The sequence below is a fragment of the Microtus pennsylvanicus genome, chromosome 1, assembly GCF_037038515.1.
Source record: "Microtus pennsylvanicus isolate mMicPen1 chromosome 1, mMicPen1.hap1, whole genome shotgun sequence".
NCBI lineage: Eukaryota > Metazoa > Chordata > Mammalia > Rodentia > Cricetidae > Microtus > Microtus pennsylvanicus.
The window spans coordinates 96,268,607-96,286,170 of record NC_134579.1 but is presented as its reverse complement, the minus strand read 5'-3'; the positions used below and the strand labels follow the sequence as shown (position 1 = coordinate 96,286,170).

General features: G+C 51.2%; 1 protein-coding gene and 1 long non-coding RNA gene across 3 annotated transcripts in view; one reads left to right on the top strand and one right to left on the bottom strand.

The window, feature by feature from the left end:
- Positions 1–17,564, bottom strand: part of Mad1l1 (mitotic arrest deficient 1 like 1) — a 322,152-nt gene that overhangs the window by 203,277 nt on the left and 101,311 nt on the right. The window lies entirely within an intron of this gene.
- On the top strand, positions 1,636–6,792 carry LOC142840346 (uncharacterized). The gene is made up of 3 exons (XR_012908935.1): positions 1,636–1,725; positions 3,449–3,561; positions 4,624–6,792. It is a non-coding gene; the product is annotated as an uncharacterized LOC142840346 (long non-coding RNA).

The window sequence follows — 17,564 nt, the reverse complement described above, 5'->3', positions numbered from 1 at the left end:
TCCTCCAGTCAGCACAGGACCAGGAGCCAATGGAGCCCTGGGAAATCACACACACAATATCCCCAGAGTCCAACAACACAGGACAGCATGGAGAGGTGGTAAAAAGCGGAATCCTGCCATGACTAGAAATGGCCTGTCTCATGCAAAGATGTGAGGGCTGACAGCGGGAGACATGGGCAGTATGGAGAGACCTTTAAGAGGTGGCCTGGTAGGCGTCTCTAAGGAGCACAATCTCACAGGGGATTGTAACATGCTGCTCTCTCTCTCTCTCTCTCTCTCTCTCTCTCTCTCTCTCTCTCTCTCTCTCTCTGGCATCTGGCACAAATAATCCCATTTCACCCAATGATACATGCCACCACCAGAGACACAATGCCATGGAGCTGCCAGATTGTGTGCTACAACCTCCAAAACTGAGCCAAATAACCTTTTCCTTTGTAAGTTACCTGCCTCGGGTATTTTACTATACCGACGGTAACTGTAAATGGACATGTAAAGAATATGGACCATGGGCCAATGTAAAAATATGAAGGACTGTGCCTACTGTTCACATAAGTAAGTGTGTGTGTGTGTGTGTGTGTGTGAGAGAGAGAGAGGGGGGGGGGAGACATAGGAAGTGAGAGGGCCCAGGAGAGCTTGACTGGAGTGCTTGTCCACACAATGACTTTAGCTACCACCCTGGAGGTCACTCAAAGCACAGATCTGAGCCTACACCTCCAAGTCCATCCCTGCGTCTAAGGACAAGGAAAAGGGCATGGGTCGCAATGCATGACCAGGCCAAGGAGAGAAGATCCCTGAGGGGCGAGAGCTGAGTGTGGGCTTAATTGAGATTGTGAATCAAATCGGACAAGCATTTAGAAGATGAGACAGAATAATCTCAGCAACGTCTCTCTCTCTCTCTCTCTCTCTCTCTGGAATCACTGGGCAGCCCAATTAGCAGTTCTGATGCTGAGGTTCCTGGTGTAGCACAGTCGATAATGGCCCACTGGCCGGCATGGCCTGAGCGCCCACACCAGACGCGCCATCAATCGACACCTGGGCTCCATTATAATCCCTGCAGCTGCCTCGGTGGTGCCTGATTAATAAAACCCATTCTAGTGTTTATTCTCCCATTGATTTCCCTGTCCTCGGCCCGGAGCCCAAAGTCAATAACCGGTTGGGTGAGGCAACTTCCCTGGGCCTCTGCTGTCTCCCCTGGGCCAGAAGCATCATCTGCCCCTGTCAATCATCTGTCTTGGCGCAGGGACCACACTGAGGGGCATAGCCATCTAAGCATGCATGGGACATCAAGCTTAAAGACTGTCACTTGATTAATAAAGAGACATCTCTAAAGTGTTCCCCAGGCTGAGAAGTGAAGCCAAGAGGAGAAAATGAGTTTGAGACTCCCCAGTGTCCTGCCTGTCCACCACCCTGTGGAGGGCTGGGAACAAGGAGGCACTTGCTGACCGATGGCTATGTCAACATGGCCACTCTTTTATTAATCTCACTTCCTCTCCCCCTAGGCTCGGGCTTGGAGAGTTGACACTTGGCTTGAGAAATGCCAGCTCTAAGCAGTTTATTTCCTCTTGAACTTTAAGAGCTGACTGAGACAGAAGTGACCTTTAAAAGGCAGGGTTAGAGCTTGTCGGGCCTGGCGGGGTACTCCTCTACGTACACAAAGCGAGAGGGGCCGCAGGCTCGGCCAGCACCATTGGTGACCCTGAACTCCGACGGGAGGCATCACGACAGGTGGGTAAGAACAGGTCCAAGGTGGCTGGGCTGGGTGATGGTCAGCACAGAGAGGCGGGAGCCTCCAAACGCACATGGGCCCTGGAGTGAAGACTGAGAGGCATGGTGTCGCTAAGAGCAAAAGCAGCATACTGAGGGTTGGAACTTGGCCCACATCACTGGTTGGTAGCTAGCAGGTCATACACATAGAAGGGTATCTACTTCTCCATTCTTCCCAGAGAAGCCTACTGAGTAGAAGCCAGGGTGTTCCCAGCACCCTGTAGGGGCTCCATTCCAGCCTCCTACCAATTCCATGGGTCAGTTTTCCAGTGTTCCCAGGGAATCTGCTAATTATGGTTTGACACTAAGTATTCTTTGCCCCTGGGACTCTGCAGTGCCCTTGGTGACAGTGAAGACTGTGACCCAGCATCAAGAGTGAGGGTTGAATGAGAGAAGCAAAAATCCCTGGGAATGGAAGAAGTGTCACCAGGAGACCACTAAAAAAGCAAGTCCCAGATCATTGCCAGCAGTGGACATCCACCCTGGAGGGTGACAGATGGCCCAGAGGGCCCCAGCTTGATGAGGCTTCACAGCACACAGCAACCATGAACAGGGCTCCAGAAGAGGCTGCGTAGCCAAGAGCCCTAACGTGGGCAGAGAAGCTCAACAGCCCTGGCCAGCCTCTACTCTCTGGCAAGGACCACAGGCAGAGACCTCAGCCCCAGAGCAGTCATCCAGGGTCAGGGGCAGCCTAAGAATTAGTCTGAAAGTAGGCCATCTCCACGTGGACCTACACTAAGGGAAGGACACTATCCTCCTGAAGTAACCCCAGTCCTCAAAGTAAATGAAGCCACCTATGCCCCCCAAATGGCGAGCCTATGATATGATAACAGAGTTACACATGGGCAGGAGTGATTCTGAATATGCAGCACATTGGAAGGTTCATGTTCTGAGGGTCTATGGAAGACACAAGAGGGCAAGATACAGGCCTGAATGACCTTGCAGATAATCGCAGCTATGCAAAGGGGCCTGTGGCCCTCGAGCACTAGTGGAGTTCTGCAGAATGAGGAGCTGGGGGCGGCAGGGGCCGGGCTATACAGTATGGGGCTTGGGTGGTACTCCAGCATCCTCCCACACACCAGCCTGGACAGAGCAGAGCAGAGCTGGGTGGCTGCTGCTAAGCAGATCCCTCACCAGGCCCATCTGCTGCGCACAGATTAGAGGCAGGAAATGCAGCTCAGAGAGCAGGAGCCAGAAAACACATTTCCTGAGCCATTGTGTGACTCCACCGCGCCTGGCCGTGCCACTCAATTGGCAATGCGCAGCGAGTTTAATAACTTTCTTAGAAGACACTCAGAACTGACCTCAGACCTTTGCATATCAGCTCCTCAAACTTCCCATCCCAGAACCTAGAGCTCTGGAGGCCCAGGGCTGCCCCGGCAGGCTGGAGATCACTGCTCATACAGGGCAGAGGGAAGGCGCAATGTGCAGTCCACTGTAAACGGCCTGTGCTGTTTGAGCTCACAGAGAGGCCCACTCTGGAGGAGGGATTACCTCCCCCGTGTCAGACCCAAGCACGACTGTCTCCAAGTGTCCTCTAAGACCCCTTGCTCTGGCACCAGCCTGACTTTGTAATGGGGAGACAGAGAACGGCAAAACAGCCAAAAAGTAAAGACATCACATTCTTGAGAACAACCAGGAAGTGAACCACTTCCAACAGACATTACTATTATGTATCCCACAGCATGAGAATGCCTGCAGTGAGAACAAGAGGCCAGGAAACCATTCCCAGAAAGCAAGCTCAACTGAAAGTCTAGCTGACCGCCTCAGCTTTCCCAGCCACTGCTGCTGGAGGAGGTAAGAAGGTGCTGGTATGCTAATCTTGTGCTCTCTGTCTGCTACTTGCTATTTTTTTTCTTTTACTTTTGCTTGTTACATGCTTAATAAAGGCACTTATTCAAAACTGAATACGTAGACTGGAGAGCTGGCTGACAGATTAAGGAGCGCTCACGGCTCTTGCAGAGGACCTGAGTTCAGTTCCCAGCATCCACACGGTGGCTCACAACCATCTGTAACTTTAGACCCAGAGGAGTCAGTGCCTCTTCTGACCTCCGTAAGCCACTGAACATATGTGGTTTACATACATGCACTTGGGCACATACTTATACACATAAAATAAGTAAGTATTTTTTAAAATACTGAAAATGTGCTGCTATAGGTCATTTTCTGGACCCTACAGAACAAAAAGGCATGGCCACCAACAACACCTCTGAAGATGAAGGCCATCTCACCATCCTCACTTCTGGCCATACACCATCTCCCTTAATTCTGCCCAAGTTAAGTAGTATGAAGGGCTGACAGGATGAGGGATGCCATGCAGGGATACTGAGACCCTTCACTGAGGACACCAGCTGAGAGAAGAGGGCAGCCCCCGGTATGTGTTACGTGTGAAATATGCCCAACAGGCTTGTGTGTTTGAGCTCTTGGTTCCCAGCTGGTAGGTGGTGTCGTTTTGAGAGGCTGGTCCTTTTATACATCACAGCCTGGCCTAACTGTTTCCTGACCCACTGAGATGTTCAAAAGCAGTGTCACAATCCCGCTGCCTCAGCTGCGGGCAGCCAACTCTGCTATGCCTCCCTTGACATGGTGGACCCACACCTTCTCAAACGGTGACCCTACAAACCCCACCCCACAGGCTGCCTTCAGAGAGTGACCCTAACAAACCCACCCCACAGGCTGCCTTCAGAGAGTGACCCTAACTAAACCCACCCCACAGGCTGTCTTCAGAGGGTGACCCTAACTAAACCCACCCCACAGGCTGCCTTCAGAGAGTGACCCTACAAACCCCACCCCACAGGCTGCTTTCTTCAGGAGTTCTATCACACCAGTGACAGAAATAACTAATATAATTCAATACAGAAAACAACACGGAGTCCAAGGAGAAGAGGCGAATGGACCCTACCCCCAAGTCAGTTCTGGGGCTAGAGAGAGCTACCTCATTCTCCCCCATGGGAAGACACCTCTTGCCACAGCCTTGGCCTTGCCCTTCACCCTCCAGGATGGTAACAACAGGTTTCTGTGGCAAGGAAGCTGCACGGACAAACGCAGACAGAAAGACTGTAGCAAGGGGTGTGCAGCCAATGACACGATGGATGACTTTAGACAGGAAAGTCAAAATTGCGAAAGGAGAAGACGCACACTTTAATGATCTAGGGGAAAAGAAGGCCTCTCTGTACCCACGTGAAACCCAGGGACTAGAAACTTACAGTTGCTCAAGACATAAGAACCGATGCCCGGAAGACTCATACAGGAGGGAATGTCCACTAAGAAAGCAGCTGGAGTGGTGTGCAGGAGGCTGGGTCAGGAATATCCTGAGACAAAATATTAAATTTGGGGGACAGAAAAGTGGCCAAAGATGATAAGTAGGAAGCGAAACAAATGGACCGAGAGAGCACAGGACTGCGGAGCGGCAGTGAGCACACACACTCTACATAATCCAACCACAGCAAGCCTCCCCGCACTGCCCAGACTCAGCTGCTATGTGGAAGTCCAGTGGTACACATGGACAAACCTCAGTTCTCCTGAGTTAACTCCCAGCAGCCACAGATGGGGGGTCCTCAAATAACCTTGCACAAATACACCTACTCTGTAATTCACAAAGGCCAAGACCCAGCATTGACCCAGACATCTAAGAGCAGGGGACAGATGTGCAAACTCTGACCACTAGTGTCATGGGATGCTGCTCAACACAGAGAAACAATGTGCCAACCCCGCCTCAATGCAGAAGCAACCTCAGCCAGGAGTGTTTGGGGTCGGCCATGCTGTGCTGGGGGGCCCTACCAGAACCCATTGCTCCTTTCTGGTGTGACACATGAAGATGTGTGAAATTCAACAACAGAGGTTACACACCGGGGCAGAGAGGACACAGCCCAGGCAACCCGCTTCTGGGCTGTCCTACATGTGATTTGGAATACTGACCCATAGGGAATGCCAACAAAGTCTTTAAGAAATGTTCTGCATTCCACCTCGCGGAAACCAGACTCCACTTGTGTTTTGAGACAGGGCCTCTGACTGTCCTGGAATTTGCCAATTAGGTCAGGCTAGCTGACCATCAAGCACAGGACTCCACCAGTCTGCCTCCCACTTCACCTCACTGGACCCATAATGCACACTGCTGCACCCAGCTTGAACTCTGGTCTTTGAAAGCACTTCGCCAACTGAGCTGTCTTCCCAGCCCCAAGTACTAGATCATAACTTTATTTTTTAAAAGTCTTACTGATACCCATTCTCATTTAAGAGAGTCCCATTTAGCAAATTTCAGAGAGTAAAGACACGTTATTACGAGACACCATAGAAGGGGTATTCTCAAAGCTAATGGTGCCAAGGCTTCTGGTTGGTCCCAGTGAGGAATACACACTGGCTTCTCACGGGTGCTAACCCTGATAGGAGCATGACACTAGCACCTTCTTCTCACAGGGTACAGAGGTGCCCAGAAAACAGGACAGCCAATAAGAACATTGCTAATGCTTGCCAGCCCCCTCCATTGCTTTGTTCAATCAAAGTCAAGTTGAAGAAAAAGAACGAGACACTTTACAAAGAATCGGTAGAGTATTGGCACAATACTCCTGCCATAGCTGAGGAACTAACAAAGTCTTTAAAACGTGCTAATTAAGAAGAGTCGTCAGAGACTACTGACAAACTGCAGGGCAAAGCCTGGACAGACTAGCCAGAGACCCACCACATGACTGCCAGTCCCTCACCGCTGCTGAGGCCCTTGTAAATTCTGCTGCAGGGTGATGGATTGGATGGCCCGTAATTGTTCTTATCTGCTTGTACTAAATGTCTGGGCTCGACGGGAAGACGGCAGATCCTGGAAGATGGTAAGACGTGGTCAGGAATCCTCAGAGTGGGACGCCACCCTGGGCTAGAGGAGAAAACAAATCCCTTGGCTCTGAGAGCTGAGGGGAGGAGGTGGCTGTGCACTCAGAAGCCTGACTTCAGGCTTCACTTAGCCCTGAGAGGCCTTGCCACTAGGCTGCTCAGGATGGAGGCAGGACCGGCCTGAGGGTGGTAACCACTGTCCTTGATGGCAGACACTCAGCATGAACGTTTGGGGTGTTTGTCAAGACCCAGAACAAAGCATCAACAGCGTTTCACTACCAATGAATAAAAATCAATTGGACTGCCAAGATCTCAGGAAGCTGCTGCCCATGTGTATCTATGCGGGAACACCCAGGCTTCTCTTATGGTAAAGGGAATGCTGCCTGCCAGCTAAGATCAGGGCTTGAAATAAAGTCAGAAGTGTGTGCTGGGACAGAGTCTGAGACCTTGAGACCTAGAGAGCATTGCTAGGTAAGGAAGCAGCTCAGAGGGGATGGGGATGTGGCTCCATTGATAGAGTGGCTGCCTAGCGTGCATGAAGCCCTGGCCTTGATCCCCAGCACTGTATAAACCGGGTGTGGTGGTACATAAGTCTAATTCCAGCACTCGGGAGGCAGAGGCAGGAGGATCACAACAAGGTCAAAGTCATACTGACTATGTAATGGGTTTGAGGCCAGCCTGGGCCATGAAACTCTGGGGTGGAAAATCAGGGTGGGGTGGGTGGGGAGATATGGAGGTACAGGTGAAGGGAGAGGAAGGCATCTGACTACAGTTGCCAAATGCATTTAATTCTCCCTTTGACCTCATACAGAGAAGAATGGAGGTAGGGGACATGGAGGGGCCCAAACCTCTATGGTCTGCTGGCTGACATCAGGCTGTGGTGGGAGGGGGGTCTTCCAACACAGTTGACAACCCAGAGCTTGTCCATGCCTCCGCACCCCCATGCCGCTCTTTCCTGGAATGAACCATCTCCTGCCTCTCACTCCCTGCCTCAGCCTGACCACTGCTGGCTCTGAGGTTTCTCACCTGCCCTCACTCAGTACATCCAAGCCACGTCTCTGATCTTCTGCACTCAAATATGTGAGTTCTGAGGATCTCTGACTCAGCGTCCCCAACATCACTTCTAACCACGGGATACATGCCATAGCAACAGCAGACTGGCTCTCCAGGCTTTTTCTAGCCCTGGACAGCTGTACTTTTGCTTGGGGTTGGTTCTGAGTCTGGAGCAGAGTGTTTGTTTGTGGTCTATTTGGACTTTCGTTGTTATCATTTGTTTCAGATAGTGCCTACTGCTCCTCTCATGACAGGCCTGGAGGTGTCACTTGTGTAGGCACCCTCAGCAGTGACAAGCAGACCTTGTCATGGGAGGGGCAGCTTCCCTTACCAAAGACACTCTTCTTCCTTTCTGGCCTTCTGCCCAGCAGAGGGACACTCAAGAGACCCTTCTAGAGAGGAAGAGGCTACATGAATAAACGAGGACTCCATACCAGAAAGGCTTGTTTCTGCCAAGAACTTTAAATTCAACCATTCTCTGGGGGTATAGTTCATAGTGCAAAGCTGGTTTGTTTTGTTTCGACTTCAATCATCTATTTTTGAGACAGTATCATGTGGCGCACACTGGTCTCAACTTATTATGTAACTGAGAACAGCCTGGAACTTCGGCTCCTCCTGCCTCCACCTCACTAGTGCTGGGGTTACAGGGGTAAGCCACCATACTTGGTACATGTGATGCTGGAGGTAGAACCCATGGCTCAGGGCCTTTAAGATAACTGTTCTATTAACTGAGCTACAGCCCAACACTAATAGAGCCAATTTACCAACTCTTCCCTTATGCTGATTTGCTCCTGTTGCAGGAACTAAAAGCCCATGGTCTGACCCAGGGCTACACACACTAGGTCCTACCTTTGCTTCTGGCTGAGCAAAGGGCCTTCTCGGCTATAATGAAGAAAACCACCTGGTAGGAAAAACCACCTGGCAGGGGTGCAGCATTCCCAAATGGTTTGCTTTTAAAAATGTGAAGGCTTTCTAAGGCACGGTTCTGACTTAAGAGTTTTTCTTGAGGAAATAATCGGCAATTAGGCGAGGATTTGGAGACACATATTAATCAGGGTATTATTTATAATAGAAGTGAGAAACTAAAGATGATTAAATAGCTAACAATAAGAGAATGGCTAAATAAAGTACTCTTAATGAGAACAATTTAGAGTCAGAAGTTGGAGTGGGGGCTGGTACCTAGGTGGGTCCCAGTGACTGAACATCTTACCTGGGCCCAAAAAGTTGTTTTTCAGAGAGCATTTAATTTGGGAAGTGTCAGAAAAGATAAAGCGAAATATGTAGACACCCCAAATAGTGCACACAGTATTGTTTGTATTAAAAACTACTTCAGGACACACACACACACACACACACACACACACACACACACACACACAAATGTCAGGACAAATCTAAGCCAACACATTTAGACTGGCTTTCATTCGGCAGAGGGATTATGGGAAACCTTTCTTCTCATCTTTTCTGTTTGTTTCCTCTACATTGTCAAACGTTCTAAATGAAACTGGATTCTTTTTGTAGTCAGACCCAAAACAGGTTATTCAAATTCACTGCTGACATCCTTTCCTTCCATTCCCCCATCCAGGTGGGGGGGGGGGGACACAGCTGCAGGAAGTAGCGAAGGCAGATCAAGCAAACCTGAGGAAGAGCAAGGACAGCCAAGGATGGTCCTTGGCCTCCTCCAACCTGCAGCCTGGGATGCTCCCACGGCTGACCCAGACACAGCTGAGGTTGCTGAAAGAGATTGAAGGAAGAGAGGAGAGACCAGGAAGGGATAGCACAAAGACAAGGGTCAGACCAGTAGACAAGAGGTTGAGCGTGGAGGCACAGGAAACACCCTAGGCTCCAGGTGTCACCTGGTGCTTCTGAATGGAATGATGTGACTGTGTCAGCTCAGGTCTAGTCACAAGGGACAAAACCAATCCACAGGAGCTGCTTCTGCTGTGGTTAAGTAGATGGAAATCTCACCAACAAGGAACTCACCAGGACTGAGGACTGGGGCTGGGAGAGACCAGAGACACCTGCTGCACACCCATCCGCCCACTCAGAGAACTGCTGTCTCCAGGAGCAGCCAAAGGTGAGATGAGAAGTAATGAACAGAAAGGCACGTAAACGGGCGTGAGCACCTACCATTTGAACTAGGCCTGAAGGCCAGGCTAGAGTGGGCTAAACCCAGGATCTGAGTGTGGAATTCCAGGCGGGAAGGCAATGGGATATTTGGGAACAGGGCATCCTTCTAACGTGACATAGAACGACACAGAGTGGGCAGAGGGGGCTGAGAGCACACAGCATAGGAGAGGGAGCTGCACGGGCCCAGGGCAGAGGCTTTCTAGGAGTGGTGGAGATGCCACAAGATCAGCTCTGCAGAGGAGTATCACAAGGGCAAGGGCAGCTCCCAAGGGCCGGCAGCTCTGGAGGCCAAGGTCATTCTCACCCTTGCCTTCCACACTTCATTCACTGCACCCGGCAGCAGTGTGCAACTCCGGCCATCTCCCACCTAGTTCTGCAAGAACACCCCCCATGCGTTCCACCGCCTCCACATCATTAGTATGCAGCCTTGGCAGAGTCCTCTCTCCTGCCTCCTTTTGTGCAAAAGATAAGTAACATTCGAGATCTCTGCTATCGCCCAGCTGCAAATGTTCCAGCTTCTTCTTTTCGCGTTTTTACTTTAAAAGAAATGAAATCTCATTTTAGATTTCCAGGAGACAGACACCCATCTTTACTGTACTAAAAAACCTGCCACCCAGAGGACAGGTTGGAGGTGAGCACACAGAAGTGAGGAGCGGGCAGGGAGTAGCCTGACCTACAGACCCATTTTTCTCCTGCCTCCAAAACCCACCAGCATGGTGGCTTGAGGAGGGCAGCAGAGCCTCGGGCCCAGAGACAGTCTCTGTTCACAGGCAACAAATGGGGAAGAGTCGTCTCTACGGGGTCACCACGCCATGCATCAGACACAGGTAAGACTGAGTATGGTGGAGCACACCTGTAACTCCAGCTCTCGGAGGCAGAGCCAGACAGATCTCTGTAGGACCCAGGAAGCCTGATACACACAGTGAGTTGCAGGAAGCAGGGAATACAGGGCAAAACCTGTCTTTAAAAAAATAAAGAAAGAAAAAAGGAAAAGAAGGCATTTAAACAACACAGAGAGCCATGTTCCCGTGTCCCCTGATGGCAATTGTATCTGATCAGTCACAGAGGTTCTCCGATTGTTGACACATCTCATCCAGCAGCTGGCTGCAAGCTCCCTGTCCAGAGAGGTCATTTCTTAGCCTCCACACTCAGCTACAAGAAGCCTACCAATGTGTGGACACATGTGCTCGTGCTGGCCTGCTGGTCACTCAGAGAGACAAACAGTGCCCACTTCTGTGGCAGAAGTGATGTGGATTGGCCAACCAAGCTAGAGCAAGGGGTGTGAAGCCTGTTTTTGAGCAGAGCTAGCAGGTCCTCTCTGACTCGCTCACTGAACTCTCATTCATGTCTGACATCCAAGGAGAGGAGGATGCTGCCTTTCGAACTGCAGCTTCCCACAGAGATTAAAAGATATCACACGGGGCTAGGGTTTGTAGCTCAGCTGGTCCAGTGCGTACTTAGCACGCACCAAGTCCTGGGTTCTATCTCCAGCACCACATAAACCAGGCATAGTAGTATATGCCTCAAATTCCAGCACTTCAGGGATAAAGTCGGGAGGATCAGAAGTTCAGGGCCAGGCTGGGCTACATGAGAGCCTGTTTTTAAAAATAAAAATAAAAACAAAAGCATGTTACAGAATAGCGCTCCCCAGCAGGAACCACCTGCCTCCCAGAGCAAGTGAAGCCTATCACCCGAACCTGACAGCTCTGAGGCTGAACAGGGAAGGTCCAGTTCTATGGAGTCCTATGCCTTAGGCCTCTTCTAGCTCTGAGATATTTTGGGTTAGCTTTGTTTTGTAGCCAATCACACGTCACAGGAGACTCCAGTCACCCAGGCCTCATCCTTCTGAGACTGAAGCAGGGTCCTGCTCTGGGAAGTCACAGCAGCCTGGTCCCCAGCAATGAACACAGAGTGGCTGCTGTTGCCCCCTGACCCGCCCTACAGGTCCCTCTGTCTCAGGACTATGTAAGAGGACCTTTGATCAATTCCCCCCTGAGCCAGCAACAAAGATGCTGTTCACGTGCTGGATTCCTGCCTGGAACCAGAAGGACTTTAAAAAAAAAAAGACTGGCAGATCCTGGAGTGGCATCCTGCCAGCAGGTGAGAAAGAGCCTAGCCCTGCCGCTCACCGTAACTTCCCAAAGGGTCCCTTGCCACTTTAAATCACTAAATAACCAGCTGGGGTGGAGAGAAGCCCCTCCCTAGGCTCACCTTCCGTGCCCAGGAACTCCTGACAACTTGACATTGGTGTTAAAATTTTATCATTTATGTAACAACTCAGTTATTAGCGGAGGCTCATTTGCACGTGTCAGAAGAAGAGAAAAATCACCTAATTAACCAACCACTTTCCCCATCAGCGACGCAGAGCAGGGAGGGCTGCCAATGTACTTCAACTGTGAGCTTGCTACCCTCCGTGGCTGCCTCACCTCTAATAGAAAAGATTTACAATCCTTCGTCATAAGGGCCTGGGAAAACTCCTCTTCCAATTACTGGAGTGTTAGCTTCATGTTGTCTTTTCTATGGGGTCCGCCATCAAGGGAGGCTACATGTACAGTGAAGTACCTGGGGACCCCTGTCCAGTGCCATCACCCTACTAGAGGGCAGGCTAGTAACAGTGGAGCACACACAGCATACAACAGTGGACAGCCTTAGCAATCACTATTTTTACTCATTTGGTTTTTGTTTTGGTGTAGTGCACAGGATTGAACCCAGGGCCTTGCTCATGACAGTTGAGAACTCTTCCTCTGAGCCACACCCCAGCCCCTCACTGGGGGATTCTAGGCAGGGGCTCTACCACTCAGCCACACCCCAGCCCCTCACTGGGGGATTCTAGGCAGGGGCTCTCCCACTGAGCCACACCCCAGCCCCTCACTGGGGATTCTAGGCAGGGGCTCTACCACTGAGCCACACCCCAGCCCCTCACTGGGGATTCTAGGCAGGGGCTCTACCACTGAGCCACACCCCAGCCCCTCACTGGGGGATTCTAGGCAGGGGCTCTACCACTGAGCCACACCCCAGCCCCTCACTGGGGGATTCTAGGCAGGTGCTCTACCACTAAGTCACACTTCAGCCCCCACTGGGGGATTCTAGGCAGGTGCTCTACCACTGAGTCACACCCCAGCCCCTCACTGAGGATTCTAGGCAGGGGCTCTACCACTGAGCCACACCCCAGCCCCTCACTGGGGGATTCTAGGCAGGGGCTCTACCATTGAGCCATACTACAGTCCCTTACTGAGGGATTCTAGGCAGGTACCTATACGCCCCATCTTCAACAAAGTTTAAGGACACTTCAGTCTGAGATCAAAGTTGAAAGGAAGCAGTAAGTGTATGGAAAGGAAGCAACAGACCCTGTTACAGCCTACTTCCTGCCACCCATACCAGTGTTCATACATTTCATGATGCAAGAGCTTGCCACCCACCTCTGGACACACAACATGTCAGGTCAAAGGGGTTAGCAAGTTCTCAGACACAGCCCACGAGGTGGCTCCAGGGTCCCCAGAGATGAAGATTCCGAGGCAGAAAGCATTCAGGACAGACTCAAGGGGACCTGGCAGCAGTGAAGAACAAGTAACAGAGTGCACATTAGCAGGTGTCCTGGCAGGTGGCACCAGCAGCCACCTGAGCCTCTGAAGAGGAGCCCCTGCACACCCCTAGGCCAACCAAGAGTCTCATACACAATACCAAGGCTCTAGGATGTGATGGGAGGGGAAAGGAAGACAAGATCTCTACACACCCCTAATTATAACTGTATGATCTACAACACTCCAGTCCTAGAAGGGATTAATCAAAAGGGAACAACGCCAAGCCCATGACCACGCCTGCAATCGTGGGCTGAAGACAGAAGAGCAGAGGTCTTGGTGGGGGAGTAAAGGCATCTCTAGGTAGAAGGTACATGGTGGAACTCTCCAGGTAGGCTGGCCACACCACAGGCCACACCTGCCACTAACACTACTTATGCAACTGGCAGGATCTGCACTGTGAGGGTCAGGAAGGACAGCAGAGTAGTCAGCTGCCACCCAGAGGCACTAGAGTGTCAACGCACAGGCTCTGGGGCGCACATGAGCCCGGTAAGAGGCACACATGGCGGCAGCCTCCAACCATGAGGACATGCTGACAGACTAGAGAAAGTCAGCCTGGTTCCCTGGCTTCAGGAAACATCTGTTGCTTCAAATAGATTCTCCCATCCATACACAATGTCACACATTGCCTCCGGCAGGCAACTTGATGATCAACAGAGCAGAAACCACTCTGGGTCCCAGGCAGAGCAGAAATCACCCTTGATCCCAGGAGGGGAGCCTACTGAGAAGAGAGAACGGCCACCACAAAGAGAGCCACACAACAGGCTTTCAGGGCAAAGAGCTCCCTGAAGTCGGCTGCGGTTTAAATGAACTGACTCCTGTAAATCATGAACCTGAATGTATAACTGATTTATGAGGACTGGACTCAGACTCCACTAACACCTCCTAGGAGAAGGGTACTATAGTCAAATTCCCTGAGCTCTAGGCCTGTAAGCCATCAGTCTCTGAGACCTGTGCACACACACACCTCTACTTCCAAACCACAATTCAAACTGTAAGGTTAGATCTAGGCACTGAAGTCATGAGAAAACTGCACCCATCCACCCTAGACACAGAAGCCCACCACACCTGCCTCAGCCTGCCCTGTTCCCATTCCAGCTGCAGAAGGGAGGGGACCTTTGGGAAAGACCAAGAGCAACTGTCCTGGGGTGAGAAGCCAGCTCTACCCTTGCAATCAGAAGGGCCCCTGGCTCTTTCAAGGACCACGTGAGATGCTGCCAAGACCTCCCTGGGGATGCCAGGGCAATGCTTATGTATGGAGAAGAGGTTCTAGGACAATAGGGGAGAAGTGACTAACAGTGAACCACACAGGACACAGGTTCAAACCAAGAAGAAAGCCGAGAAAGGAAAAGATCCTTCCCAGGGACACGCCCAGCAGTGAATTCCACCCCTCCAGAGCCCTGCCCTTTGGGTTGGGCCTTCAGGCCTGGCTCTCCTGTAACTCACCTCCACACCAGCAGTAACTCTGGGTGGAAACAAGACAAGCAGGCTCTCTCCACTTAGTACAGACAAGTCAGACTGCCCTACCCTCTGTCCCCATAGGTGCTGTTTCTGGGACCACTCAGAAGATGGGAGCTGCGGTAACATCCACTTTCCCCCATCCTTCCCTGTCTCCAGGTCTCCTGCGTAGACACACTCCTGCCTCATTCCATCTCTAACTCTCTTGCCCATCTAGGTGCGTCCTCCCCAGCCCAGTTTAAAACTGAGTGTGAGGAGGTTGGAGAAATGGCTCAATGGTTAGGAACACCAGCTGTCCTTCCAGATGACCCAGGCTCAATTCCCAGCACTCACAGGGTGCCTTACAACCAGTTTCAGGGGATCTGACTCCTTATTCCAGTCTCCATGGACTCCAGACACACATATGGTACATAGATATACACACAGACAAAATACCCATACACATAAAAAATAATAAAAAGATGATTTTTTAAAAAAAACTAAGGCTGAAGTTCTGGACTCAACTCCACCAGGAATGGGAGGTGCAGCTCTGCATCTCTTTTAGCTCATCTACCCACTCCAGCCTGGCCAGCAAGGCAAGCATGGCCAGCCGGTCCTCCCTGGAACCTTCGGCATCCTTGCAGAGGAAGTCTGGCTCCCTGCCTACCTGAAACCTGGACGTATTCGCTGGCAGCCATTAGCGCCTCAGCCAAGAACAAAAGCAAAAGAACAGCTCTCATCCCTCTGCAGTTACTAAGGTGCAGAGGTTAAGCTTTCCAGTTTGGAAGCACTTCAGTCACAGGGCCTAGCGCTCTCCACAGTCCTGTTGCAAAGCTCACAATGGTGATCCCCTGAGTCCTGACTGACCTCTTGCAATATTGGCCCTGGTGGGGCCCTGGGGATGGATGAAGCTGACCCAGTTCAACTAGAGACATCCAGTCCCTCGAGAAGCAGCAGCAGATGCTGAAAGCTGTGTGTGCTCATAGAGGCAGTGCCTGTGAGAGGCCCAGACCCACAGTCTGGGTGAGGAAGGAGAAAGGGTACCCATGCACAGACCACCATGCCAGGGTCTAGCCAGCTGGGGCACCCAGGCTTCGAGCAGCAAAGCTCTTCAGGACAGAAAGGAAACAGAAAGCTACAGATGAAACCAGGCCCACCTCCCCTAACACTGCACGGAAGCTGTGTTCCTGACTTGCACGTGGAGAGGCTTTGAGGAAAAAGACAAGTAAGAGTTAGCTAGCCTCAGATGGGGGGGGGGGGTGACATGACACAGTGGGACTACAGACCCTGACAGGAGGCAGTAGCCCCAGGGTAGAATGGACAGATGGTCATTGCTGGTGTGGTCTTCCCCCTGAGCTGCCAACAGCCTGCTACTGTGATTCCAAGTCCACAGACACCACAGAGCTTCCTGCTCCCTAAAACAGCAAGGACCACTCCTCTAAATAAGCCAAGTAAATACATCACTCCATACCTCTGATCTAGACATGGCTTGACCACAGCACTGACAGCCCTGCCCATCTCTCACATCTCCCTTGGGTCTTGGCTAAGATGCTCTCTGTCTTGCTAAGAGAGGCTATTTGGCCTCCCAGGGTGTCCCTGACCACCCAGATCTCTCCACTTTCCTTACAGTACTCTCCACAACCCATGTGCATGGACATATTTGTATGTTTATGCACATGTGCTTAACAGACATGCATATACATGCATGCATATGGGATATCTCCTTAATCACCCTCTACTTTATTGGGGAGGGGGCGGGTACAGAGTCTCTCCCTGAACCTGAAGCTAATTAATCTAGGCACCCTCCAGTCTCCCCTATGCCATCACTGAGATGAAAGGCTCACCCTGTGTCTGGTTTTTTGTCCCCCATGGATTCTGGAGCTTAAACTCAGCTCCTCATGCTTATAAGGCAAGCACTTGACTGAGCCATGTCCCCAAACCCCACGACTTTCTTCTGAGGCTGCAAAGACAAAAAGCAAGAAGTGGTCTAGCAATGAACTTACCCCAAGCTCTTTCTACAGCTGGGAACTGCTTACATAAATAAAGCTGGCGTAGAACTTGTGGAGATTCCCCTGCCTCAGCCTCATAAATGCTGGGATGTGCTTTTCTTTATTCTCTCTCCAATTTATTCATTGGAAGGTGTCTCAGGGGGAAACAGATGATAACAGTCCTGGATAAAAAACACCAACTCTGGTTGGTAGTGTGCTTGCGTAGCATGCACAAGGTCCCGGGTTCCATCTCCAGCACTGCATAAACTGGGCACGGTAGCCATGCCTATAGTCCCAGGAGTTGGAGTAGAGGAGGGAGGACCAAAACTTCAAGGTCATGCTCAGCTACACAGTGACACCAAGACCAGTATGGAAGACATGAGACCCACTCTCAAAAGGGAAAAGGTAAAAGTACCCTCAGCTACTACTTCCAGTCTAGAGCAAGCCCCTCTGGGTTCAGTGATTGACCCTTGCTGCGCCACTGGCAGTGTAACAGCCCTCCAGAGGACACTCGGCTGCCAGAGAGCCCTGGCACACTTGGAGGGCCAATGCGACCATCCAGGTGTGAGGAAACGCCTTTTTCAAAACTTGCTGACCAGGTAGTCCTCCGGGGAGGCTTCTGAGAGCGCAGTGTGAGCTAAGTCTTTCCATTATGTGGGAGATGGCATCTCTGTAGAAGGAACAAACTCGGGGGCCCCACGGAGATCCGCTGATGGCTCCGTGGGATTCGCACTGCCCCACTTGGCTATTCAGCCTCCCTCTTCAGCAGCTCAATCGGCATTTCATCCGCATT